Source organism: Anolis carolinensis, chromosome 2 (genome assembly GCF_035594765.1).
Source record: "Anolis carolinensis isolate JA03-04 chromosome 2, rAnoCar3.1.pri, whole genome shotgun sequence".
In the NCBI taxonomy this organism is placed as follows: domain Eukaryota; kingdom Metazoa; phylum Chordata; class Lepidosauria; order Squamata; family Dactyloidae; genus Anolis; species Anolis carolinensis.
Genome location: NC_085842.1, coordinates 284,639,816 through 284,667,387, shown reverse-complemented (window position 1 = coordinate 284,667,387; position 27,572 = coordinate 284,639,816).

Genomic DNA, 27,572 nt, shown 5'->3' with positions numbered 1-27,572 from the left:
TCACTTCTGGATGGACCTGTTGGGAGTGGTGCTCCCACAACATCCGGGCGGGGGGGGGGGGAGTCACCCATCTCTGGTTTACAGCCTAGTTCCCACTGAAATGGTAAACCTATATTTGGAGTTTTTTTTCAGGCAGTGCCTCATGTAACTGAGTGCTTTTTAAACCCACATACACATTTTCAAATTAGACTAGTCTAGAACCCTTTTCTTCAACACCATATTTCATGTCTTTTCTCTATATTCTGAAGTGATAGAATTTAGACAAGGATCGTATTACATGTCACAGCAGAAGATGTGGTCTTTTCTAAATATTATTTAATTATTTATGCATTGAACTACATCATTATAGAATTTAGTAATATTAGGTTAGTGTAGAGTTCATGTGATAATTTATGCATAAATTTAATAGTTTAATGGGCACATCAAAATGATAAATAGTGCTTACCTGTTCATGCTGTGATAAGAGAAATATAATTGCTATATAATCTAATTTCCTCATTAATCTATGTTTGAGTCCAGGCACAGGGCTCATTATATCTCAGCATGATCAGCCCTTTAAACTCACCAGGTGTTTGGTGCATCAGTTACCTACCTCACCATCATTTACCTTCTAACTGAATAGCAACAAAACTGAAATGGGTAATGGGGTCTTGTAGTTAGTCTATGGCCTGATTTACACTGACCATTTAATGCAGTTCAAAGTTAGCTATAAATTGCAGCATCCAAACAACAAACATGCACAAAATCATGTGAAAGAAAGCCCTTAATGTGCATCAGTGCCCTGTAGTTTTTGTAATTACCATCTGGACTTCAAACTGGTTTTCAGTATTTTCTATGTAATCATCTGCACAGTGAAAACCTTGTCTTCAATACTGGTTTGAAACTGCATTAAATGGTCAGTGTAGATGAGACCTCAGTTAGTTTCTAAGAGTTGTTCACTAAAGTGCTATAAGATCCACCTGCATATTGACATCCCAGACTAACAGGGCTATGTCTTGAAAACTGAAGTGTCAATATCAACTCTAAGTTCTACAGATATTTTCAAAAATGGTGGAGTGATATAATTTTAAAATGAAATTTTAAAATTTTAAAATTTTAAAATGAAAGAAATTATTTCAGTGGCCATCAGGGTTGAAACAATTTTTCCCCTATGCATTTTTAAATGTAATGAATACTATATGTAGTCTGTCTTACTGTGTTTGATAAGAAACCCACTATTAGAGCAGGAAGTGGGAGATATAAAGATTCAAAAGATGTAGCCTATCAGGAGGCACCAGGTACAAGGCCAATGTGAAGGATCATATTTCATGTCAACTTGCGTAACATTCAGTTACTATCCTAAATTACCAAGAATAAATTGCATTTAGATTTGTGGTGTATCTTTAAATTTCTGCACCATATTTTTAAAGATGTGTACCACTACTTTTTAACTCCTGCACATCTGATTGCTTTGTGATTTTTATAAACAAAGAACTGGATTTAGTCCTATGTTTCCAAATATTTGATTCATTATTTCACTTTACTTCTTTCCTATCCTCAGGAAATAGAGATGTTGTCTTAAGTTATATATAGCACACTGTCCAGTGCACTTGAGCTACCTACTAATGTCCTCCTTTCCCATTTGCAGATTTCACAGTTGCTGATTTGATTATTCATTGATTAATCCCTTCTTCCACTACTGACCTATGCTATTTTTACCACTCCATTAACAACATTGTCACTAGGAGGAGATCAAATTGATTGTTGGGGGGGGGGGGGGGCTGGGCAGCTTACACATTCTCTCACTACTGTACTTGCTCACATGGGGGGAAGAGGAGGGGACAGAAGCAGAAGGGAAGGTGTGTGCTTATGTTTGCTCACTCACTAACACATGCAGGTGGGCAAGAAGGGGGTAGGATGACAGTATCACAAGGCAGGAGTGTGTATGTTCGCTCACTTGGCAGCCAGAGTAGAGGCAGACTGCCAGCCACCAGGCTTGGTAAGGAGTGAAGACAAACCTCTTTCATTCCTCTTCACTCATTCCAAAGGCATAATAATAATAATAATAATAATAATAATAATAATAATAATAATAATAATAATAATAATAATATGACAATGACAACAACAACAACAACAACAACATTTATGCCCCACCACCATCTCCCAAAGGGACTCAGGGTGGTTCACAAAGCACTCAAGGTGCAAACACACAGAATACAAAAATTCACAAATCAAAATGATCCAACAGAGAAAATGAGGCCATGAGTTTAAATCAAAATGTAGAAGCATAATCTACCAGGTACCATTAATTCCTGGTGAAATAAAATAGTCTTTAACCAGTAAAAAGAAAAAGAAAAGAAGTGAGGCACAAAAGTGTAATGGTCACTGGCGCAGTCCTACTTGGGAGACTTTAGGCCAGTGGTTCTCAACCTGTGGGTCCCCAGTTGTTTTGACCTACAACTTCCAGAAATCCCAGCCAGTTTACCAGCTGCTAGGATTTCTGGGAATTGAAGGCCAAAACATCTGAGGACCCAGAGGTTGAGAACCACTGCCTTAGGCTCTGCTAACATGGGAAGTCTTGGCTCTCCTTATGCCAATTAAGAATACGATGTCTTATACCCACTGCACCCGTGCGGTACGTTTTTGAGGTTTTTATTTATCACTCATTTCCTGTAAAATATCTTTAGGAAAAAAAACAAGAAATAAATCAGATTCTATTGCATTAGATATAAAGGAGAAAAAATGTGCATCATCACATATTCTTGAAAGTATGTCCCTGGATGCTCAAGATCCTGCAAGGCAGACTCCAGCAACACATGGAGCGAGAGTTGCCAGATGTCCAAGTTGTGTTCAGAAAAGGCAGAGAAACCAGAGACCAAATTGCCAATATCTGCTGGATAATAGAGGAAGCTAGGGAGTTCCAGAAAAACATCTACTTCTGCTTTATTGACTATTCCAAAGCCTTCGACTGTGTGGATCATAATAAACTGTGGCATGTTCTTGGTGGTATAGGGATACCAAGTCACCTTGTCTGTCTCCTGAGAAATCTGTATAAAGACCAAGTTAGCCACAGTAAGAACAGATCATGGAATAACAGACTGGTTCAAGATTGGGAAAGGAGTGCAGCAGGGCTGCATACTTTCACCCTACCTATTCAACTTATATGCAGAACACATCATGCAACGTGCGGGGCTTGACGATTCCAAGGCCGGAGTTAAAGTTGCTGAAAGAAACATTAACAACCTTAGGTATGCAGATGATACCACTCTGATGGCCGAAAGTGAAGCAGAGCTGAGGAGCCTTATCACCAAGGTGAAAGAAGAAAGTGCAAAAGCTGGGTTGCAGTTAAACATCAAGAAAACCAAGATCATGGCAACTACACCTATTGATAACTGGCAAATAGAAGGAGGAAACATGGAGGCAGTGACAGACTTTATATTTCTAGGCACGAAGATCACTGCAGATGCAAACTGCAGCCAGGAAATAAGAGGACAGCAATGGCCAATCTTGATAAAATAGTGAAGAGCAGAGACATCACAACTGGCAACAAATGTCCGCATAGTTAAAGCAATGGTATTCCCCATAGTAACCTATGGTTGCGAGAGCTGGACCATAAGGAAAGCTGAGCGAAGGTAGATAGATGCCTTCGAACTTTGGTGCTGGAGGAAAATCGTGAGAGTGCCTTGGACCGCAAGAAGATCCAACCAGTCCATCCTCCAGGAAATAATGCCCGGCTGCTCACTGGAGGGAAGGATATTAGAGGCAAAGTTGAAGTATTTTGGCCACATCATGAGAAGACAGGAAAGCTTGGAAAAGATCATGATGCTGGGGAAAATGGAAGGAAAAAGGAAGAGAGGCCGACCAAGGGCGAGATGGATGGACGGTATCCTTGAAGTGACTGGCTTGACCTTGAAGGAACTGGGGGCGGCGACGGCCAACAGGGAGCCCTGGCGTGGACTGGTCCATGAGGTCACGAAGAGTCGGAAACTACTATGCGACTGAGCAGCAGTCCCTTGATGGGTTCTTCCAGTAGCTAGATATATTAATATGGATGACCAGATTGATTCCTATAGGATACCATAATCCAGTGACCAGGACATTAAACAGAGGTTTCCCAAACACCATATCAAGAACTCAAGGAAGGGCACTGCATCAAACTAAAAGTTGAGTGGAAGTGTACTTTCCTACAGGGTTGCATATACCACTTTCCACCCAACTAAGCTTCCTTTGGCTATTTTAAATAGCCAATATAGGCAAGGTTTAGAGAGGCACATGTTTGGTCTCATACTGTCAAAGATCTGGTTGACATCTTCAAACAGTGCAAACTGTACACAGTCACATAGTACACAGTCAAACAAAGAGCCTGATACTACATACCAAGGATCTACTGTAACCATCTAAGTGAGCGTGAATTATTATTATAGGGCCCTTCCACACAGCCCTATATCCCAGAATAGCAAGGCAGAAAATCCCACAATATCTGCTTTGAACTGGGTTTTCTGAGTTCACACTCGGATAACGTGGGATTTTCTGCCTTGCTATTCTGGGATATAGGGCTGAGTGGAAAGGTCCGTAGAGTCATGGTGTTAGGAACAATAGTTGACTCTGCTTTCTTTATCCCATTTGCAACAATATTGAGTAGTATTTGAATTATGCTTTTCACTGAATCAATTATATGTTTTCATAATAGCCCATCTGCAATGAATCATTGTGAAAACAACAATATTTTTGTCTCTTTCCAAATTTTGGTACACAAGTCTTGCCACTTTCATAGAGGAAGTCAGATAAAATCAGACAGATAATCTTTGATCTAGCAGCTGAATTATTCCTTTGGAATAATACAGATTGGTTCAAGCTGTTTTTTACTGCAAGCCTAAGCTATTTTTAAACAATGGGCCTGAGCACGGGAGATAAAGTATCACAAATTACTCTCAGAAATGAAAAGGAGAGACAAGGCAGCTGAACTCGTAAACTGATTTTCCAAATTTTTGTTAAATGTCTTTCAGCATGAATATTATTTGTAATATTGTGTGTATGCATGTGTGTGCGTGTGCACATGTTCACAATGAGAAGGATTAAAACTAGAAAACTGGCATCTCAGCCGCATATGACACATTTGCTCTTTATTATTTTACTGTCAGCTTGTATGCCAACCAAGATTGCCTTTGTAATGCTACAAGTGGCTATGGTATTAAGATATTACTGGCAGCTGTGCCCATACAGATGAAATTACAATTACCATATCATTTTAATTGCACTGCAGATGCACTTTGAAGAACAGGAAATTGCATGACACATACACAAAAACATCCAAGTAATGAGGTGTAGACAGGCTACTGTTTCTAGGCAAAGATGGCTTTTTAACAAATAAAACTATTTCCTCCTGTTCATTCATCTTACAATTATGTAATCTATTGCTTCGTTACAGTTAGGAATTGGGACAGTTATCCCACAGCCAAACTAAACTCCAACTGTTCAATCACACAGTACAATTGCAGGGAAAACAGTAGTTTCGCAGCTCTTAATTTTTTTACTTGACATTAGCTTTTGTGGCTTCTGCACTTCACTTCATCAGATGTTTGGATGTATGGAGACATGATCTGTGCACTTGAATTCTCCAAAGCTTGTATTTGGAGTTAGAGTGCTACAATTGTTGTCAAGACACTCCTCCCCCCCCCCCCCCCCAAAAAGATTTATAGTACAACAAAAGACTTCAAGCAAATAATATGAATTTTTAAAATTAAAACCTAATTTGTGCATTTGGAGTTGCGAAATGCCAAAGCTAGAGGTTCTAGAATGGATCTAGCAGCACCTGTACCCTACAAACGATCAAGTCTAACCCTTTAATATTTTTTATTACTTATTACTTTTGCTTTTTGTGCCCACATTTCTAAGTCGTATTATTGGTATACATTTCTTTTGTTTATACCTTGATTTTATAACATCCTTTTCTTATTAACATTTAACAAATTTTTCATAATAAAAAGCCAGCCATGTTGCTCACCCATTACTCGTCTCTCTGACGACATATTTTCTTTATACCAGTGGCATCCAACCCATGGGCCATGGCCCACTGGTGGGCTGTGAGACCTAAAATAAGAGACGCAGCCCCAAAAGTAGTTTGTTTATTTTGTGTCAAAAGCATTGCATAATAAATAAGTTTAAAAGTGATAAAATAAAGGAATCACAAACATCTAAATAGTTTTGGACCAAAAGCGGGCAACAGCAATCACATTGTCCGTTGTAGTAGTAGTAGTAGTAGTAAGCTCCCATTGCCAACACAAGCATTGTAATGGGAAAGCAGCCCTTTGTATGGCCCTATTTATTTCCCCAAAGTTATTATTATTATAATTACTAAAGCTGTTAGGTACAGTTTCTTGGGTCTTGTGCTCTGCTTTTTGGGGTTTTTTTTTTTCAATCTCAGCCCCCTCCCCTTCTTTTTTTTTAACACGAGCATTAACAAAGTCCACAGATAATAACGCAGCCCAATTAAATAATAATAATTCTTGCTGACTTCATTTTTAGGTCTCTTCCTGGGTTATTTGGGGTGCTGATTCAGAGAATTGCATTGGATAGACCACATCAGCTCTAGATGATTAAATCTGGTTTTCTGTAGGCGAGCAGATGTTCGGTATCAGAAATTAGAACTGATGTGGTCTATCCAATGAAAATTTCTGAATCAGCATCCCAAAAAACCAAATCAAATCTAAAGTTGGCCAAAAACTGATTTGTAACTCTTTTGGTACAAAAATTTGAGAGTGGTTCCTGGTCAGAGTGGTCCCTGGTCAAAAAAAGGCTAGGAACCACTGGTCTAGACTATCTTTAACCATGCACACAATTTTTTTTACTTTCTGTATGATGATTGTATTGGCTTCACTCTTTAAAAACCATCCAATTTATGTCATGGAATCATAGAGTTGGAAGAGACCTCGTGGGTCATCCAGTCCAATCCCCTGCCAAGAAGCAGGAAAATCACAATCAAAGTAGCCCCGATAGATGGCCATCAAACCATCCATTTGTTCTTCATTTCTATTTTATCCTCTTGCGTATTGTCTCCCATTATACATGTCATAATTTGAAATAGAACCTGATCATATAGATAACTATTCCAGTTTTCCATTGTCCATTTTTTCATCTTTCCACCCCTATGCTATTACTGCTTGTCCTGTCCAGATCATACTTTTGAACAATTCTTTTTCTTTTGTATTGATTCTAGTATTACCTAGTACTCCCATTAATAACATACCTAAATTTACTTGAAGTGATATTTCAAATATTTTTTCCATCATTTTTGCAAGAGGGGATTAGCTTTGGGCATTCCCACCACATATGGGAATACCGAGCTGGCCACTAAATGGCAGCTCAGATAAAGAGATAATTTTCAAACTACAAAGTCAGAGTCACTTATTGGGAAAGTATATGCTGTGTGCTTCAATTAATTTGTATATGCTGTCTGCTTTATGACTTTGTGCATGTGGGAGAAGGGGAAATCTGGGGAAACCCTGGGGGCTCAACTCATGCCCTGCAGAGATGCCTCCATTGGAACCCCCTCTGCCTCTGCCCAGGCTTCTAGTGAGGCCAAAGCTGCCCACTTGGGGTCAGCCAGCCCTCTGCCAGCCTATCCTAGTGCTAAACCAGCTGTTGAAATTCAAGAGACATTAAAGTCCTATCTCTTCAGGCAAGCCTACATAGTCCATTTTTAACTATGAACTTTAAACTCATGTTTTGTGTATACTGTATTTTACTTTTCTGTGTTTTTTAATATATGTATTTCATAGAAATACATTTTAATATACATATTTTACAGTTTTTAACTATGTTGTGCCACACCTCAAGGAGAGGTGGGCAAGAAATAACTATTAGTATTAGTATTATTTTGTTTTTACAGATATCACAATTGTAGGCAGAAAAACCTTGTGCAATAAAAATAGATTGCCTTTGACAGTGGTGAACTCTCCTTCTTGGGAGATCTTTAAATAGAGGATCAATGGCCAGATGGACTCTGTCTCAGGGATATTTGTATTCCCTGCATGGCAGGAAGGTGGACTAGGTGGCCTTTGTAGTCCCTTCTGTATCTTTGATTCTTTGCATACTCCCCCAAACATGGTGGAAATAGTTATCCTGCTTCCCTATCAAAATAATTGAAAGAAGAATGAATGAGAGACAAGATGTCAATATAGGTCTATGGACCTCATCAGATGAGTGGTTTTCTCCATCTCTGAGTGCTGCCAGCACACTGCTGGGACGGAGTATGCCCATCAAATGATGCAGGGCTACTTCCAGTGGGGCAGCACCCAGAGATGGAGCCCCGAGGAGTCAGATGATAGCACAGAAGAAGCCAGGGGCAGCACAGAAGGAAGCTGTGGTCAGCTGGAAAATGTCGTGGGATGGTGTTCCATGACCCACGGAAGTATGGAAACGAAGCAGAACACTGCCCCATGGTTTCCCCCGCTGTCCTCTGGCTTCTGGACCTCCATGTAATGATGTCCTATGTCTAGTTTGAGGCATCAGCTTGCAGCTTGGATATAGAAATACATCTGTTAATTGGTGGCTATTAGATTCCTGGACTGAGAAATGTGTCAAGTCTTTGAATTTGGCTGGGACTTTATGTGTAGCTTATTTAGCACATGGACCAATGAAGTTGTGGAACAGAGGCAATATTTAAGACAATCAAAAGCATCAAGATGATGATGATTCCACCTTCCTCCCAAAACTGAGAATCAATGTGGCTTACAATTTAAAAGCAATATAGTAAAATGCATATAAAAAGTGAACATTAAAATTCAGTTAACTTATCAATAATATTAAAATGATTCACAACTACACTTTAAAAGATAAAAGGTAATCAAAAGATAAAAGGTAATCAAAACAATTCAGTCTAAAACAATACAACCTCTTCAGCCCATTCTTTAAAAATGTACCGTTTTCAAAGTGTACAACAATCTGTGTCTGAAACAGAAGGAAAACTATTTATGAGTCAATAAATGTATAAAAAGGAAATTAAATCATTAATCTCTCATGTGTACCATATAGTCAAGAAAATCATTGGGTTATCCCAGAATTTGTGTCTTTAAAATCACAAATCTGGAACACATACTGTGGGCAAAACCAATGCAGTAATCTCAGTTCATTGTGACAAAACCTATGCAGTACTCAACAGCTGTATTTTCTTTCATTGTAAATAGTTATATCTGTGTGCTGACTTTCAACCTACTGAAAAAAGCAGGGTGGAGAATCCTGGAAGCTACAGCTCTTGTGGGGATAGGAAACAGGGTGGGAAATGTGTGCAATGTGCATATGTATTTCTGAAATCTTTGTCCTATGCATATCACAGGCAATGTGAAGATAATTTCTAATTGTGAAAGCAGCTGGCAGTAGGCATATCAAATTGCCTAGGCGAGTGACTTTATGCAATATTGTCACGACCCAGGCTACAGAGCACCAATAACCATACGCAGAGGCCAGATTCTATCTAATATCTTTATTAAGGAAATATATAAAGTTAGTAAAAGCAAATGTAAAAGATAGTCCAGAAGCAGACCTTTCAGGAAAGGTCAAAATTAGTCCAAAGAAATAATGTCCAGTATGAAATATTAAGGTCCAGAGTTGTAATCCAATAACCGAAACACTCACTTTGACAAGCAAAGTGAGGGGAGATGACAAGGTCCTTTAGTCCATGAAACTTGAGCGAGTCTGGAAAATAACTTGATACTTGGAACAAGGCTTGAACGTGGAACAAAGGTAACTAAGAACAAGAACAAGGTCCGTGGAATAACTTGATAAATCCGTGGAACAAGGCAAGGATTGATCCTGGGAAACTAGGCAAAGTCCGTAGATAAACAAGGCTGGGAAGCAAGGCGAAGGCTGGATAGCAAGGCAAGGCTTGAGCAGGAGCGAGGCTTGAACCGGAGCGCGCTGTCCAGACACAACTCGCTCCGTAGGCTGACGAATTGACTCCGCGAAGTTACTTCGCGGGTAAATCACCTATATAGAGTCTAACTTTTCCCGCCGAAGCAGTTCTCTGGGAATCAGAAACGAAAGCTAATCTTTGAGACCAGATGTTTGACTCCTTAAGGATTCTCACGAAAAAGGAGACTTAATTGGCAGAATTCTTGGCTGCTATCCTCGCACTCCTGCGCGAAGCAGCTTCCAAACCTCTCTGTTGTTTACAAAACTCCCGGCGCAAGAACACGGGAGAAGTAGGCTCTGGGCTTGTTTGACATACTTCTGGGAGACAACTTTCTTGCAGGTGCAAGGTTCCCAGATCTGCCTGGGAAAGATCTGGCTGAGAGGAATCCAGTTCAGACTGGGAAGGTAAAAACCCCAAGTTTTCATCTTCATCAGGAATTACCATGTCCTGAGCAGGACTACAAGGCCCATGGGTCATCACACTATCCCCCTCCTCAAGGCCCCTCCCAAACTGGGGCCCTCTCCCCGAGGCGCGAGGTCGCGGTTTGGTGGGATAGGTCTGATGAAAGCGACGGGTTAGCTCAGGAGCATGGACTGTGGAGGCGTCTTCCCAAGAGCGTTCCTCAGGGCCAAAACCCACCCAGTCAATGAGATATTGTAGGCGGCGGCGGTGAAAGCGAGAATCCAAAATGTCCTCAACCTCGAACTCCTCCTCCCCATTCATCAAAACAGGAGGGGGGGCCGGTTGGTCTGTATCAGGACGCACACCATCCGCCGGAAGGAGCAGGGAACGGTGAAACACTGGGTGAATGCGCATTGAACGCGGAAGTTGGAGTTTGAAAGTCACAGGGTTTAATTGCGCCACCACTGGATAGGGGCCAATGAAACGGGCATCTAACTTCCGGCAAGGGCGGTGGGAGGGCAGAAAGCGAGTGGACAGAAAAACCCGATCTCCTACCTTGATTTCGGGGCCCGGCTGGCGATGTTTGTCAGCGTGGCGTTTATAGTCCTCCTTGGCTTGGTCCAGTTGCTGGAGCAAAAGTTGTTGTACCGCTGTGAGTTCCTGCAGCCAATCCTCTGCTGCGGGAACTTCTGAAGTTTCAATGACAGGGGGAAAGAAACGTGGATGGAAGCCGTAGTTTGCAAAGAACGGCGTTTCTTTAGTAGAAGCTTGAACTCCATTGTTGTAGGCAAACTCAGACAGTGATAACAGAGAAGCCCAATTGTCCTGTTGGTAGTTTACATAACAGCGAAGATACTGCTCCAAAGTGGCATTGGTGCGCTCCGTTTGCCCATCTGTTTGGGGATGATGAGCTGAAGACAAGCGAGAGTCTATGCCCAATAGTTTTTGTAGCGCCTTCCAAAAACGAGAGGTGAATTGAGATCCACGGTCTGTGACTAAACTCTTGGGCAATCCATGTAGTCTGAAAACATGTTGAAGGAATAGATCCGCAGTCTCTTTGGCCGTGGGGAGGCCTTCGCAGGGAATGAAATGGGCTAACTTGGTGAAAAGGTCCACCACCACTAAGATCGTGGTGAATCCACAGGAAGGTGGTAGGTCAGTGATGAAATCCGCAGAAATTATTTCCCATGGGCGAGATGGGGTAGGAAGGGGGTGTAAAAGCCCTGAGGGCTTCTCCCTTCGTATCTTGGAGCGCTGGCATACTGGGCAGGTGTTGACATATTTTTCCACATCCTTGCGGATCTTGGGCCACCAAAAATCCCTTAGGATCAGATGCATGGTTTTAAATAGTCCGAAGTGTCCTGCTGGTTTGCAATCATGACACAGACGAAGCGCTTTTTCCCTGCCCGGTCCGGGTGGAATATAAACATGATTTCTATAGCAAAGCAGCCCATCCTTAAGCGAAAAGGGAAAATGCAGACCTTGGCGAAGTTGGTCCTGCGCCCAGGCATCTGCTTGCTGACTAGCCCTGATTTCTTGAGCACAGAGGGGTCCTGGAGTAGGGGAAGTAGAACCAATGGGAATGGATTTGGTGTTCCCCACTGTGAGCGTGGCAAAGTTCTCGGGTTGTAGTAGTTGGGATTCAAAGGTCTCCTTGCGTCCTGCAGCGTATTCTGGTTTACGTGACAGGGCGTCTGCTTGCTTGGTCTGGGCTGGGGTCACATAATGAATCTGGAAGTCAAAACGTTCGAAGAATAAAGCCCAACGTTGCTGCCTCTGATTTAGTTTGCGGGCAGTTCTTAGATGCTCTAGATTGCGATGATCAGTGTGGACTTCAATGGGAAATTTGGCCCCTTCTAGCCAATGTCTCCAAGTTTCAAAGGCTGCCTTTATGGCCAGTAGTTCTTTTTCCCAAATGGTGTAATTCCTTTCTGGTGTGGTTAGTTGACGAGAGTAAAAGGCACAGGGATGGAGGTGATCTCCCACCGGTTGTAAGAGTACAGCCCCAATTGCCACATCTGAGGCGTCCGCTTGCACAACAAAAGGGGTTCCAGGATTTGGGTGCTGTAGAATTGGCTGGGAGGTGAATAGTTTCTTTAATTGCTGGAACCCTTTCTCTGCTTGATCAGTCCAGCGGAAAGGCTGCTTTCCACGGATGCAGCTAGTGATGGGGTCGGACCAGCGGGCAAAATCTGGAATGAACTTGCGGTAATAGTTCGCGAACCCCAAGAACCGCTGCACCTCTTTCTTGTTAGTTGGCGCCTGCCATTCCAATACTGCTGAAACCTTGGCTGGATCCATGGAAAGCCCTAGAGGCGAGATGCGGTAACCAAGGAAATCTACCTCTTGTAGATCAAAGGCGCATTTTTCCAGCTTGGCATAAAGTCCATGGTCCCGCAATCGTTGTAACACCATTTTGACGTGGTTCTCATGTTCTGATTGTGATCTAGAAAACACCAAAAAATCGTCCAGGTAGATTATCAAGAACCTGTCTAGATAGTCCTGAAAAATGTCATTGACAAAATGCTGGAACGTTGCGGGAGCTCCGCATAAACCGAAATTCATAACTCGGGACTCGAATAATCCGAATTTGGTCTGGAAGGCGGTCTTCCACTCGTCCCCTTCCCTGATGCGAACTAAGTTGTAAGCCCCCCGAAGGTCCAGCTTGGTGTAAACCTTGGCTCCTCGAAGCCGATCCAGTAGATCCGAGATTAAGGGCAGGGGATAGCTGTTCCGCTTGGTGATATTGTTCAATGCTCTGTAGTCCACCACCAAGCGTAGTTCTCCTGACTTCTTCTTCACAAACATCACTGGGGAGGCGGCTGGGGATTGAGAGGGTCTGATGAATCCCTTGCGAAGGTTTGTCTCTAGGAATTCCCTGAGAGCTTCTTGCTCTGGTTCAGTCAGGGAGTAGAGATGCCCTCGCGGGATCTGGGCCCCCTCCACCAAGTCAATGGCACAGTCATAAGGTCTATGTGGGGGTAATTTTTCGGCTTCTTTCTCATTGAATACATCCCAATACTCGGAGTACTTCTTTGGCAAGGTGATGATGGGCTCGGTGTCCGTGGCATGGCAGACCTTGGCTACGAGGCAATGGTTTTGGCAGTACGGTGAAGCAAACTGCAGTTCTCTGTTGGACCAGGAGATGTTAGGGTCGTGGAGAGTCAGCCATGGGATTCCCAAAATCACAGGGAAATGGGGAACCTCGGTAACAAAGAAGGAAATCTCTTCCATATGTTCCCTTATCCACATCCTGGTGGGTTCCGACCACTGACTTACGGGGCCCGTCTTGAGGGGGCGGCCGTCTATGGCTTGCACCACACGGGCATTCTTGAAATCATGATATTGTAATCCCAGAGAGTCGGCATACTCTCTATCAATGAAATTGTTGGTAGCTCCAGAGTCTATCATGGCGTGGATCATGACGGGTCCCCTTTTTGCTGACCATAATGTGACCACGAGAAGGAACAGGACCCCGGTTGGCGGCTCTTGAATGGATTTTTTGACCGGGTTGGCGAGCCTCTCTACACCCGGTCGTTGGCTTCCCCCGCCGGCTGTGTGCCAGTCGGCTCAGACGCCTTCGTCTCCGTGGAGGACGCCGCCGCAAGACGGGCGGCAGGCTTCCCTTTGGCTGGGCACTCTCTGGCGAAGTGGCCCCCGTTCCCGCAGTACCAACAGAGGTTTAAGCGTTGACGACGGGCCTTCTCGGCGGCATCTAGTCTGGGACGCACATTGCCCAACTGCATCGGCACTTCCTCGCCTCCTCTGGGGTATGGGGTTGGCGGTGGGGGTCTCCACACTGGACGTGGCTGAACGCTGGCGGGAGCGGGGGGTTTTGCCCCGGCTCTACTGCCCTGGCCTCGAACCCACTGTTTCCTGTTGGCAATCATGACTTCAGCCCGTAAACATTGATCAATGAGTGCCTCGAGGGTCTGGGGAGGATCCACCTTGGAGATTTCTTCCAGCATTTCAATGTTGAGACCCTCCCGGAATTGTCCTCTGAGGGCTACATCGTTCCAGCCGGTGTTGTGGGCCAGCACTCGGAACTCGGCTATATACTGAGACATAGGTCTGTCTCCTTGGAAAAGGCGACGGAGTTTGTGACCGGCTGCCTCCAAATTGTCCTCGATTCCCCAAGTCTCCTTGAGGTGGTCCAAGAAGTGTTGCGCTGATCTTAGGTGTGGAGAGGCTTGGTCGAACAGTGCCGTCGCCCAATTGGCCGCTGGCCCGTCTAGAAGACTGTAAACCCACGCCACTTTGATGTCTTCTTGGGGAAACTCGGCATCACGGGCCTCTAGATATGCTTGACATTGGCGACGGAAAACATGAACCTTAGAAGCTTCTCCAGTAAACTTGGTAGGCAACGCCATGGCCGGGAGGCGGATTCCGCGCTCCCGCAAGCCCTTTATTTCTCCATCCTGGGCGTTGAGTCTGTCGCGGATGCGATCCACTTCGTCCTTGCTGATGGTGTAGCTCAGTGGCTGCCCACCGGGCACGGTTCCGGTAGACATTCTGGCCGAGGTTAATTGGTGCTTAGGGTGGCGGAGTCAAACTGTCACGACCCAGGCTACAGAGCACCAATAACCATACGCAGAGGCCAGATTCTATCTAATATCTTTATTAAGGAAATATATAAAGTTAGTAAAAGCAAATGTAAAAGATAGTCCAGAAGCAGACCTTTCAGGAAAGGTCAAAATTAGTCCAAAGAAATAATGTCCAGTATGAAATATTAAGGTCCAGAGTTGTAATCCAATAACCGAAACACTCACTTTGACAAGCAAAGTGAGGGGAGATGACAAGGTCCTTTAGTCCATGAAACTTGAGCGAGTCTGGAAAATAACTTGATACTTGGAACAAGGCTTGAACGTGGAACAAAGGTAACTAAGAACAAGAACAAGGTCCGTGGAATAACTTGATAAATCCGTGGAACAAGGCAAGGATTGATCCTGGGAAACTAGGCAAAGTCCGTAGATAAACAAGGCTGGGAAGCAAGGCGAAGGCTGGATAGCAAGGCAAGGCTTGAGCAGGAGCGAGGCTTGAACCGGAGCGCGCTGTCCAGACACAACTCGCTCCGTAGGCTGACGAATTGACTCCGCGAAGTTACTTCGCGGGTAAATCACCTATATAGAGTCTAACTTTTCCCGCCGAAGCAGTTCTCTGGGAATCAGAAACGAAAGCTAATCTTTGAGACCAGATGTTTGACTCCTTAAGGATTCTCACGAAAAAGGAGACTTAATTGGCAGAATTCTTGGCTGCTATCCTCGCACTCCTGCGCGAAGCAGCTTCCAAACCTCTCTGTTGTTTACAAAACTCCCGGCGCAAGAACACGGGAGAAGTAGGCTCTGGGCTTGTTTGACATACTTCTGGGAGACAACTTTCTTGCAGGTGCAAGGTTCCCAGATCTGCCTGGGAAAGATCTGGCTGAGAGGAATCCAGTTCAGACTGGGAAGGTAAAAACCCCAAGTTTTCATCTTCATCAGGAATTACCATGTCCTGAGCAGGACTACAAGGCCCATGGGTCATCACAAATATGAGTGTGCAGTTCCAGAATATTCTAGGACTAGGCACACTTTCAACAATGCAACAGAAGTCCAGGGAATGTGTGTATGTTAATGTGTCTAGTCCTACAAATGTTGTTGGACTGCAACTTCCAGTATCTATAATGCTTGGTTAAATTGGCTGCGTTGATGTGATTTTCAGCCCAATAACAGAAGAGCCATTGTTATTCACCCAGATCTGCCTATCTGTTAGTCTATCCATCCAACCTTTTCATTCAGCTCTAACCAAAAGAAGTTGATGGAAAGAGCTGAAATTGAAGTACAGGAGAATTTTTTTAAAAATCAAAGATATCACTGTAAATGTATGTGTTGTATAATTTTATATGCACATCTACATAAGAATCAAAACCTGTGGACATCCAATTGAATCCACATAAGAAAAAAAGATGGTTGTTTATTGGTAGAAATCCTCATATGTTTAGTCATATGCAGGGCTGGCCCTAGGTAATTTTCATGTGTAAGCGAACAGAATTTTGGTGGCCCCAGCTGGCCCTGCTCCCTCCTCCTCCTCCTCCTTCTATGGAGCCCAGTGCAGACAATGGCAAGGTAGGGATGCTGCGGTGCGAGGAGGAGGAGGAGGGGGCGGGGCTGGCTGGGAGTGCTGGGCCACTGTAGGGCCTAGGGGCCTGGCGCTGCCCACTCCCAGCCGGCCCTGGCCCCTCCTCCTCCTCACGCCAGTAGAGTCCCTACCTTGCTATTGTCCGCGCCAGTGAAGGTCTCTCTTGGTGTCCCTCGGGGTGCGCCTCCCTCCTCGCCTGCCTGCCACCGGCAACGAGTCTGGGAGGAGGAGGAGGCGGGGGTGCGCATGCATGCATCCATGCATGCACGCATGCGGGAGGGCATGCCCCCTCCCAGCGGAGAGGGAAAAAAGAAAAAAAGATAAGAAGCTGCTCAACTTGGAGGCGCCTCAACTGCGCCCCCCAGAGCATGGTGCCTTCAGCAGCTGCCTAGTTGGCCTAACGGGTGAACCACCCTTGGTCATATGCATGCTCGATCATTTATTTGTATACTAAATGATTCAAGAATTCCAGAAAATTCTGAAATTTTGTTCTGAGTAACCGCCTGAAAAATAGTCAAAATTCACTAGACTTTTCTACTAACAAACAAACTTTAGATGTGTCTCTTGTTCCAGCATGAAACAAAAGCATTTAAAAGTAGCAGCTCTAGTAAAACCTATGTAAACTTACAATTCTACCAATGTCATATATGCAACCGAATGCCAAAACAAAATGTGACTCACAATTCTTCCAGTGTTGTATTTGTATATGTATATAAGCCAGTACCAGATGCAGCTTGCAGTATCTTGAAAAAAAGCAATTCGCATCTTCAGATAGAATTTGGAAATCATAAACAATTTGTGACCAAAAAGAACTGGATTAATTTTCTGTAAATTATTCAAATATGAGGGACACAGCCTCTCTAGTGCATCACATTTTCAGCATAGAGACCCTATGATATAAGAATGCTTGAAAAAAAGAAGAAATATTTGGGTTTACTGACTCAATAACTCCTGGGATTTGGGGATTGTTAAAATGGTCACAAGGTACTGTTCAATCACTTTTACTGCAAAACATTTAGGATGCACCTTCTGACAGTAAAAGCTGTTATACAATGCAGTATGATGCCCTGGAAGATTATGGACATGAGATTATTAGAGATTTTTAAAGAAAGAGTAGATGGCACCTCTCATTTGTAATTTAGTGGTAGATTTCTGCACTGCCAGAAGGTTGGACTACTTGACTACATGACTCCTTTTCAACTTATTCTTCCATCTGACATTACCAAAAAAGGCAGGTGAAATGTTACATTCTTTATTCATATAAATACACCCTATCAATACTGTTTACAGGGCTACTCGGATGCTTTATTCAGATACACAGAAAGTAGGGGGTTCGGTCTAGACCTAGCATATTACCAGGCAACCTCAAGGATCAATATCAATGCATTATTTATTTTTCTGTCTAGAAACAAGCATCTGAAATCTGAACATATGACCCCATGGACCAGACCAGAGCTCACTTACAAAAACAACAATTTGATCCACACATATACATATCAATAAATAAGCAATGCATTAAAATCCAAAACAATTAGAACATCAACATTAAAATATCAATTAAAATCATGCAATCCAAATCTATTTGTTATTATTATTGAGTCAGGATTGCCCACATCACTGTATTTCCAATTTGGATGCGAAAGCTGGACCGTGAAAAAAGCTGATAGGAAGAAAATCAACTCTTCTGTCGAGGGCATTTTGATTGTGCTTTTCCTGCATGACAGAGGGTTGGACTAGATGCCCCATGTAGTCTCTTCCAACTCTATTATTCTATGATTCCATGATTCTAAGAGAGCACATCTTTTTGTTGGGGGAATCTGAGCTGTTAGGCTCAAAAATAACCCTCAGATAGGGTAAAAATATAGCAGAGTACCAGGAGTAAACTCCATAACCAGCAGAAACTTATGTGTAGTGAGTAGGAATAACCTTTTAACCTTTAAGATGGGCTAAGAATTGCATAGTCAATCTTTAGGTTGGAGAGATTTATTAAGTAAAAAAATATATTCTTGATAAAAAAATTTTTTGGAGCTAACTAACTTATTAAATTTCATCTTCTAAAAGAAGTAGAAGGTTAAAAAGTCCATGCAGCTACATTTTTGCCTAGAGAGAGGCAAATGTGTCCTCACAGGGATAAAGAAAACAGAGAAACTAACATGGTGGAGACCTCATGGCCTTCCTGAGCAATTCAAACTTAAAAGGGAGTTCCCTCATAGAATTCCATTACTACGTCATCAAAGGGGGGATGAGACAGTGGCTAGCAGTAAAATCAAAGGCAAAGCCCTTTAAAAATATGCACAGGAATGTGGAGAAAGAAATCTCTGAGCTTGGCCATGTCTCTAGCCTAGCAACTTGATGAAACAAAGCCTTGAGCAGACCAGGGATGAAACCCAACACTTTTCAATGTAAGGGTAATTGGGATTATTACTACATTTTTCTTTTTTAGGATACTTCCATGATTGGATCTCGTGGCTGTTACTGTGTTTCCCCGAAAATAAGACAGTGTCTTATATTAATTTTTGCTTCCAAAGATGCACTAAGTCTTAATTTCAGGGGATGTTCACATTTATTGTTGAACAAAAATGAACATTTATTATATACTGTACAGTAGTTGTCATCACAAACCAGCATAACCAGACAAAATATGAATCCTATCAAGAATTTCTTGTTATTGCCATTATTTCCATGTACAACAATCTATGGTACATACATTTACCAATCTTGCATACTCTGGTGTTCTGTTTGGGGGGCATACTTCCAAACAAAAACTTTACTTTCAGGGGAGGCCTTATATTTAGCAATTCAGCAAAACCTCTACTAGGTCTTATTTTCAGAGGATGTCTTATTTTCAGGAAACAGGGTAGATATATTCAGTGTTACTGTGATGTCTCAGAGACCCTTGAGCCATGACCCCGCAGCCATCATAGATCAAACTGAAGAGGATATGGGTTTTTTCCCCATCTCAGCAAGATTCCATTCCATTCCAGATGTCCCCTGTTGACAGTTTGGTGCCAACGCTAATTACGGAAGCCCTTGAATCAGAGCCTGGTTCCCTGGACAGTGTTGTGTTTGATAGAATGTCTTTTCTCAAAACACACCGCTCCCAAAAGGAGTTTCAGAGACGAAGTGCGAGATTAGCGGAGAGAAAGGATTATAATTAAACTGGTTCTCTTGGGAAGATTCAGGGAGGCTTACATCTGGCAGGTTGTTGTCATCAGTCCATTTCCCTTGGGAAAATGGGGACTCAGACACCTGGTTCGGTGAGTTTTTGAACTTCCATAAATGTTCTGGGCACAGGCTACCCATCGCGGTGTCAACGTGACAGTTGGAAAGTTAACATCGACTCTTGTTCCTGTGAATCTCAGCGGCCTGACGGCGCGCTACTCTCGAGTAGACCGGGCGTTGTGTTCCGTTTCCCTGCCAAGACTGGACTGCGTTTCAGTTCCACCACGACCAACCTTGCCTTGCCTTGCCTTACCTTGATTCCCTGCATTGGACATTGAACCTGGAACTTTCTTGAGAGACCTTGCTTTATTCCCCACTCAAACTGCTTGGAAGTTTGAGTGTGTTTCGGTTATTGGATTTGAAAACTTGATCTCTAATACTGGACATTAAACTTTATATTACTGGACTATATTTGACCTTTCCTTAAAGGACTATTGCTGGACTATACACTCTGCTTATTTTTGTTTGATTCCTTTATTGCTTTAATAAAAATATTAGATTGTTTATTGGCCTTCGTGTTGGTTTCCAGTGCTCACGCAGCCTAGAGGTGTTGCAGTTACTAACTATACTTTCTAGAGTGAATTATTCACATTTTTCAGATCATGCATATTTCATATACTTCTAATTATATAGGTTTCAGACAAGTATTATGCTTATTGAGTACCAAAAATATCCAACCTTGAAAAAGGATATTATCTGTGTCACCCACCATGGCCTATCAGACATATAGCACATTTCTCAAGGTTGTGGCTGCCTTGAGCCTATTAATTTATCTTCAATTAAAGCAGGAAGTAAATCACACATCTTGGAATTGCTAGCCCAATAAAAATATTACAGGGGTGATTTGTGGTGTTATGACTATATACGGCACATTTAAATGGTATTTTTAATTGGACCAATATGTTTGTGGAAATTTTAAGTATACAATTGGCAAAGTTATGTATGGGTTGCTATACTTTCTTAATCCTATTAGAATTATTTTATTATTCTGGATCCCCTCCCCCCCCCCCATTTTTTTTAAAAGGTGCTTGAAGAAAGCAGGGAACAGTTATGTATATTAAGTGCAATGTCTATTGTTATTTCAAGTGCCTAGCCAGAGAAGATAATGATGCTGGGAAAATGGAAGGAAAGGGAAGAGGGACCGACCAAGGGCAAGATGAATGGATGTTATCCTTGAAGTGACTGGTTTGACCTTGAAGGAGCTGGGGGTGGCGATGGCCAACAGGAAGCTCTGGCGTGGACTGGTCCAAGAGGTCACGAAGAGTTGGAAGCGACTGAACAAATAAACAACAACAACAAGACAGAGGCTTAGTTTCTCAGTTTATATCTCCTTTGTAAAAGTAGAAGATAGTAGCTGAACTAGATTTTCAGTTTCCTTGGAGGAAGGCAGGCACTGGAGAACAACTGTCATATTTCCATTAACTATACGTATGGAGAGGGAGTGCAGGCGACTTGAAGCTGCTTTCATAGCAGACAGGAGAACAGAGCTCTAGATTGCTCTTGTGTTTGAATATACAGTAGACTTATATTATGTTTATCCAACATAAACAGGTCAGCAGAACGTTGGATAAGCGAATATGTTGGATAATAAGGAGAGATTAAGGAGAAGCATATTAAACATTAATTTAGGTTATGATTTTACAAATTATGCACCAAAACATCATGTTATACAACAAATCTGGCAGAAAAAGTAGTTCAATATGCAGTAATGCTATGTAGTAATTACTGTATTTACGAATTTCGCACCAAAATATCATATATTGAAAACATTGACTACAAAAATGCATTGGATAATCCAGAATGTTGGATAAGCGAGTGTTGGATAAGTGAGACTCTACTGTACCTTCAAGTTGTCTGTCAACCTATGGTGACCCCATGACTTTCACTGGCTTTTCTTGGGCAAAGAGGTGATTTTACCAGTCCCTTCCTGTGAAATACAGCCTACAGCACCTGGTATTTTCAGCTTGTAGGAGAGGGCTAATAAGACATGCCTGCCAAATATATCTAATATCATCTTGTAGAATTATGAACAACCAAATCCAAGGAACAAAAATAGAACTATTCAAAAGAGGCAAGCAGTCTTGTCTCTGGTCAGCAGAGGGAGTAGAGACACAACCTCCAAATCTTAATGAAAGGGATTGGTGTTGGCTTTGAGAAAAAAATAATTTCAAGGTTGTCTCAAATGTACTGGTACAAATAACATGAATGTTTAATTTAAATATCAAATGTAATGCCAAATACTCAATTGGTGTTGAAACCTTTTTACTACATGTGGTCCATAGTATGGAAAATTCTAGGATACCTATCTCCCAAGCCCCTCTTAATTTCAGACTATCTTGAGTTTGCATTGTAGAAGGTATAAGATGAAGAGGGTAGATAAACTAGGGATGCATCATGGAAGGCTGGAGCAATGGAGGAAAGCGGGTTGACTTTCCATAGTTCTCTTAAGGTGTCTGTTTTCAGACTGGGAGCCTTTGTAGAGAAGCATGTGCATTTGCTGACAACAAATATCTCTCTTCACCTGACCTTTGAAGTGTTTAAGGGGAAGCTGCTGACCATTTGTAAAGCAACACAGAATTGGGAGCTGATAGGCAAAGAAGGGGTTCCTGTTTACCAAACAGAAACCAAATCAAATGGGAATCTATTTTAGCTGTTAAGAGGAGGGAATTATATATAATTAAAGAAGACTTCTTATTCTCTGCAGATAAACTGCTTAAATACAAGGAGGAACTGACATTTCAAACAGACACAAACAACCAAAGAATCCCAAATGGATAGAAAACAGCAAAGGTCCAATGGCACATCTTGGGAATTCTCACTTTAACAAATGCATCAATGAAGAATTCATTAGATATATTGGGGAAAAACATTGGCCAGTAGAGACCTTTTAATTCACAGACTCTTCTTATGGCAAATGGCCATGATAGCTTGAGCTAACTGAGGGAATAGTTCTGGTGGGAAATATACAAAGGACATCTGATAGCATCTCTTCCATTAGCAGCTATTAAGATAGAGTCTCCTGCTCCCTTGAGTATAAATAGATTCTTACTGTGCTAATCCTCTTCCACTCCACCAATGTAGCCATTTGTATACACCCAGAGAGCAGATAAGGAAAACCAAGGCTTAATGCTGAGAAAATTATTGACAGAAGTAGCTCTTTCTTCATGGAGCCACTTTAAAAATGCTTTGATGTCCTTCTCTTTAAGGATCCAGTTGTAGCCAGGGGTTCGGCAAGTGCAACTTGGTTTACCACATTTCATATCAGTTGAATTCTAACAATTGATAACCATGCTTCTAATGGTCTTTTATTTGTTTGTTTGTTTAATTGTGCAAAGAAGAAAAGAAAACCAGGTGAACAATGTTTTATATGCTAAAGAACTAAATGGGAAGAGTTTGCCCTCAGGTCAAATTTTAAAAAACGCATTTTAAACATCTGTTAGCTGCCACTAATATGGTGTAATGGTTTAGTGTTGGATTACAATTCTGGATCAAATCCCTGCTCGGAATGAAAACTCACAAGGTGACCTTGGGAAAGTCACATATTCACAGCCTAAGAAGTAGCCGAATACAATTCTGTTGTGAACAAAAATTCTTCATGATAGATCAACTTTAGGATGGCCATAAATCGGAAACAACTTGAAGACTTAAAGCAATGTGACCCTACTATTGTTGTTCAAGTCTAATATAACACATATTATACTGGGTAATGTCAGGGCCATATTATAAGTTCAGTCCAAACCAATAATATAACTGCTTTGTGTCCCAGTCCTGGTGGGAAAGAAGTGTATGAATAAATATAACAGCAACCCTATCTAACTTAAATAAGGAAATAATGTAATCCGAACATGGAAATTTGGGCAATACTTATCTATGAATTGCATTGCATTTACAAGTGTGTTGTACTAGTTTTAGCTCATGCTAATTAATCATTTAAATACAAGCTGCCATCTGTTTTATTTATGCTGCTTGCTTAGATTGGTCAACTTAACATAGGAATGCCAAATGAAATATAAAACAAGGCCTCCTGTATTTTCAAAATGTGTGTAAAAATGGGTATTCCAACAGGTGTTGCTTGTTATGTAATCGAAATTCTTCACAATAGATTTCTTTGTCTGAACAAGATTGTTCTTTCGTTTCTGAGATGGCATCAGCAGCTGAATCAAGAAGGTCAATCTTGACTGGAAGAATTAGCCCTGTGGTGGCTAATCTGAGGATGGATCTACACTGCCCTATATCCCAGGATCTGATCCAAGATTAACTGCTTTGAACTGGATTATATGAGACTACACTGTCAGATAATCTGGAATCAGATCCTGGAATATTGGGCAGCGTGGAAAGGGCCTCAGGGCCATATATCCCAGATTATCAAGGCAGAAAATCCCAAAATATCTTCTTTGAACCAGCTTATGAGTCCACACTACCATATATTCCAGTTCAAAGCGGATAATGTGGGATTTTATTCAGCTGTGTGGAAAGGGCCTCAGTTTTCTGTACAATGAAACTTCTATTCTTAGCCCTCCCTCCTTATGGTTCTTTATCCTTGTATCAGATAGAACTTCAAACAGAAGACTTTAAATGGAATACTGTGCCCTGTAAAGTAGGATGGATTTGGGCTGCAGCTCTGAGGATCCTTGAGTCTTGTTCATGCTAGCTAGAGAAAGATGAAGTCAAAAGCATCTGGAGGACCATAGATTCAAATCCATTGGTTTATAGCATGAACTTCAGTCATTGCCTATTTCAGAAATTAGTTGGGAAGCTGCCATGGCCATAAAACATTTGAGGTCTGTGGACCTGATGTTAGTAATGGCACACCCAATGGAAATCCAAGCCAGCAAACCCATTTACAGATTTAATCCAGTTCAAGAATCACATCAAATTGGACATGCAATCAAATTGAAAAATAATAAACAAGAGGGAAAGTGGTAAGCCTTTGTCCTGGGCTTGTTCTATACTTGACCTCCTGCACTGACAAAAAGCTTTATTTACCTGCTACATCTTTTCAACTTGAGGAAGACTCTTGATAGCTTATAATTCAGAATAATTTAAAAAATAAATACCATCAAAAAAGTCAACAGGATGGAGATAATGGTAAACCCTAAGAATAACCCTACAAGCTTTGTTTTAACAACTAGTCTATATTATTTTTACTAATACTTTTCTTCTAAGGGCCCTTCCACACAGCCATATAACCCAGAATATCAAGGCAGAAAATCCCACAATATCTGCTTTGAACTGGTTTATTTGGGTCCACACTGCCATATATTCCAGTTCAAAGCAGATAATGTGGGATTTTATTCAGCTGTGTGGAAGGGGCCTAAGTGATAGCTGTACTCCTGGATTTTCATCCCTCCCAAAGAAAGGCGTTAGGATTAAACATCAGTCTTTCTTATTTACTTCCACAGTGATAATTTACGTTAAAACTATTTAATTTATTTTTCCTTTTTGGAGATTTATTGTTCAAGGCAACCCTTGGTAACTCACAGAAGCCTTTCAGAGAAGGAGATTGATAGTCCAACTGTTTGAAAAAGGTCAATGAGATGTGTTAAAATGTGATGTTTGGTCTTTCTCTGACTCATTCTATTGAAGTCATGAAGGGATACTATTGGCATGGGATAAGAAACAAGTCAAAGTGAAAGCTGAATATTATTAGAGTGTTCTGGAAGTTTCCAAAGCTTTCTTCTCTGGTATAAAACCTATTTGTTAAAATGAGATAAATACAATTACTGGTATTCATTGGCTTTGTGTACCTTGAGTTTGTGCACCTCTCCATTTCTCTCTGACTTTGAGATGGCTATGATGAGCAAATGAGGAATAATTTCTTTGATACCAAAGTCAGAATCATCTATTTCCAATTTCTTTGTATAGGTAAGAAAATTCAAAAGTAAAGGCAAAAATAATCACCTTATTTGAAATTGGTGCTATATGTGAGTTCTACAGATCTTATGGACTGCTTAAAAAGACAAATAAATGTATTCTAGAGTATATGAGGCCTGAATTCCCACTAGAAGCCAAAATAAATAAACTGTGGCTATCATCCTTTGGACATGTCATAAGATGATGTGACTCTGGGGGGGGGGGGGGGAATTATCTCCAAAATGCAAGGAGGAAGTAAATAAAGATGAAAACTGCATTACCAGTCGATTGGTTCAGTTAAGGGAGCCACAGTCCTTAGTTTCTAAAGACCTGAGCAGAAAAGCTGATGATTGGGGCTCTTGGGGGTCTCTCATTTACCATATGTTGAAATTGATTTGGTGGCAAATAGCAACAACAACAATAATAATAGGTTATTATTATAATTAAACATGACCAAACTCTAGATAGTGTGAATTGGAACTCATTGAAACTATCCAGGATTAAAGCAAAGTATAATGATGTGGGTTATTTAAACAACTCACTAACCAAAAGTTTGCAGTTAGAAGATACGTCGTAAAAATAATTGTAATTTAAATAGAAATTCATGACCGGATGGGACTACAATGGTCCCACATTGTCCTCCATTTCAATATCACAATTCTTTGCCAGTCACATAGCTTGATTTCAGCATCTGGCCATTGCCTGTTGCATCTATTGATGTCAGAATGGAATACCTATGTGACCAATAAGAAAGAAGAGGTTGATTGAGGAATAAACGACAAAGACGAGCCAGACTGATGTATGGATAAAGCACAAGGATATTGGATGAACGGATTTTAACCATATGTTTTATATTTTATACTGTATTTAACTATTTGTAATAGATTTTATATGCTGTTTGTTTTAATGATGTGTCGGCATTGAATTGTTGCCAATTGTACGCCGCCCTGAGTCCCTTCAGGTGAGAAGGGCGGGATAGAAATATTGGAAATAAATAAATAAATAATTGTGAAGACATGGAGATGAACCATTCATTTCCCCTACACTGATCAATGTATATCCAGTGGTGTTCATCTGGACAAGAGATTGGTCCCAATGCAGTTGTCCAGCCTGCATGAAGCCCCTGGACTACAGACTTTCCTGCAAGCTTTGGAGTATCCCAACTTTGCCTAAAGTGGGGCAGCATTAGGTTAAAACCAGAACATCTGGGATACTCATCAGACGTCCCCATGTATTATGGAAACAGTAGGTTTGAGGTAGGTCCAGATTTTCTGGTTAATGTAGACAAGCCTTTTGTGAGCCTGGAAAAGCTGACATAATGGAATTGTTATACATGCACCTACAGGAATCCAGACTCTGCTGTGTTTGGAGACAAGGTTCCTTTCTGATTTATTTGATTATTTAAAATTGTTGCACATGCAGCAGTGGGCAAAAAATACTGCACCTGCTCTTTCTCCTCATGTACTCTTATCTATGACTACCAAATCTGTTTTAAAAGTTGATAAAGTTCATTTCATAACCTGCTCTTGTGAGCAGGAAAGCCAAGAAGAACAAAGAAATAAATAAAGTGCTGGGCAAGAAGATACGTATTTCTCAAAGTCATTTATAAAAACATACATCTGTTTATTTTAGAAAATGCATATCTACCATATTCCACAGTAAATGAAGTTCAAACCCTACAATAACTCTGTTCTTAAAATGAAATTTGTAAAATGTCATGTGAAAAAAAATGTTAAAAATCCATCTGTTAAGCTCCTTTTTAAGGTCTGTTCCTTAGTGTATGGAGAATCTGAAAGAAATGGAAGGACAGCAATTAACAGTTACATTATTTTTGTCCATAATCATTCTCTGTGGTGCTCTCATATGGCATTGCTAAAAAGACTGACAAATCTTTCAGCAAGTAGTGGCTCATGCAGTTTTGACTTGCTTATAATTGACTCTGCTAATAGCAAAAGAGAACAAAGAGAATGGGGGAAGATGTTTAAGGAGGCAGAGATTACTAGCAAAGACAACATTCTTATCATGGTAAATTAAAATACCATTTCAGAGGCTGAGCTGGGACTTTGACAGTCTTGGGAATGGATTT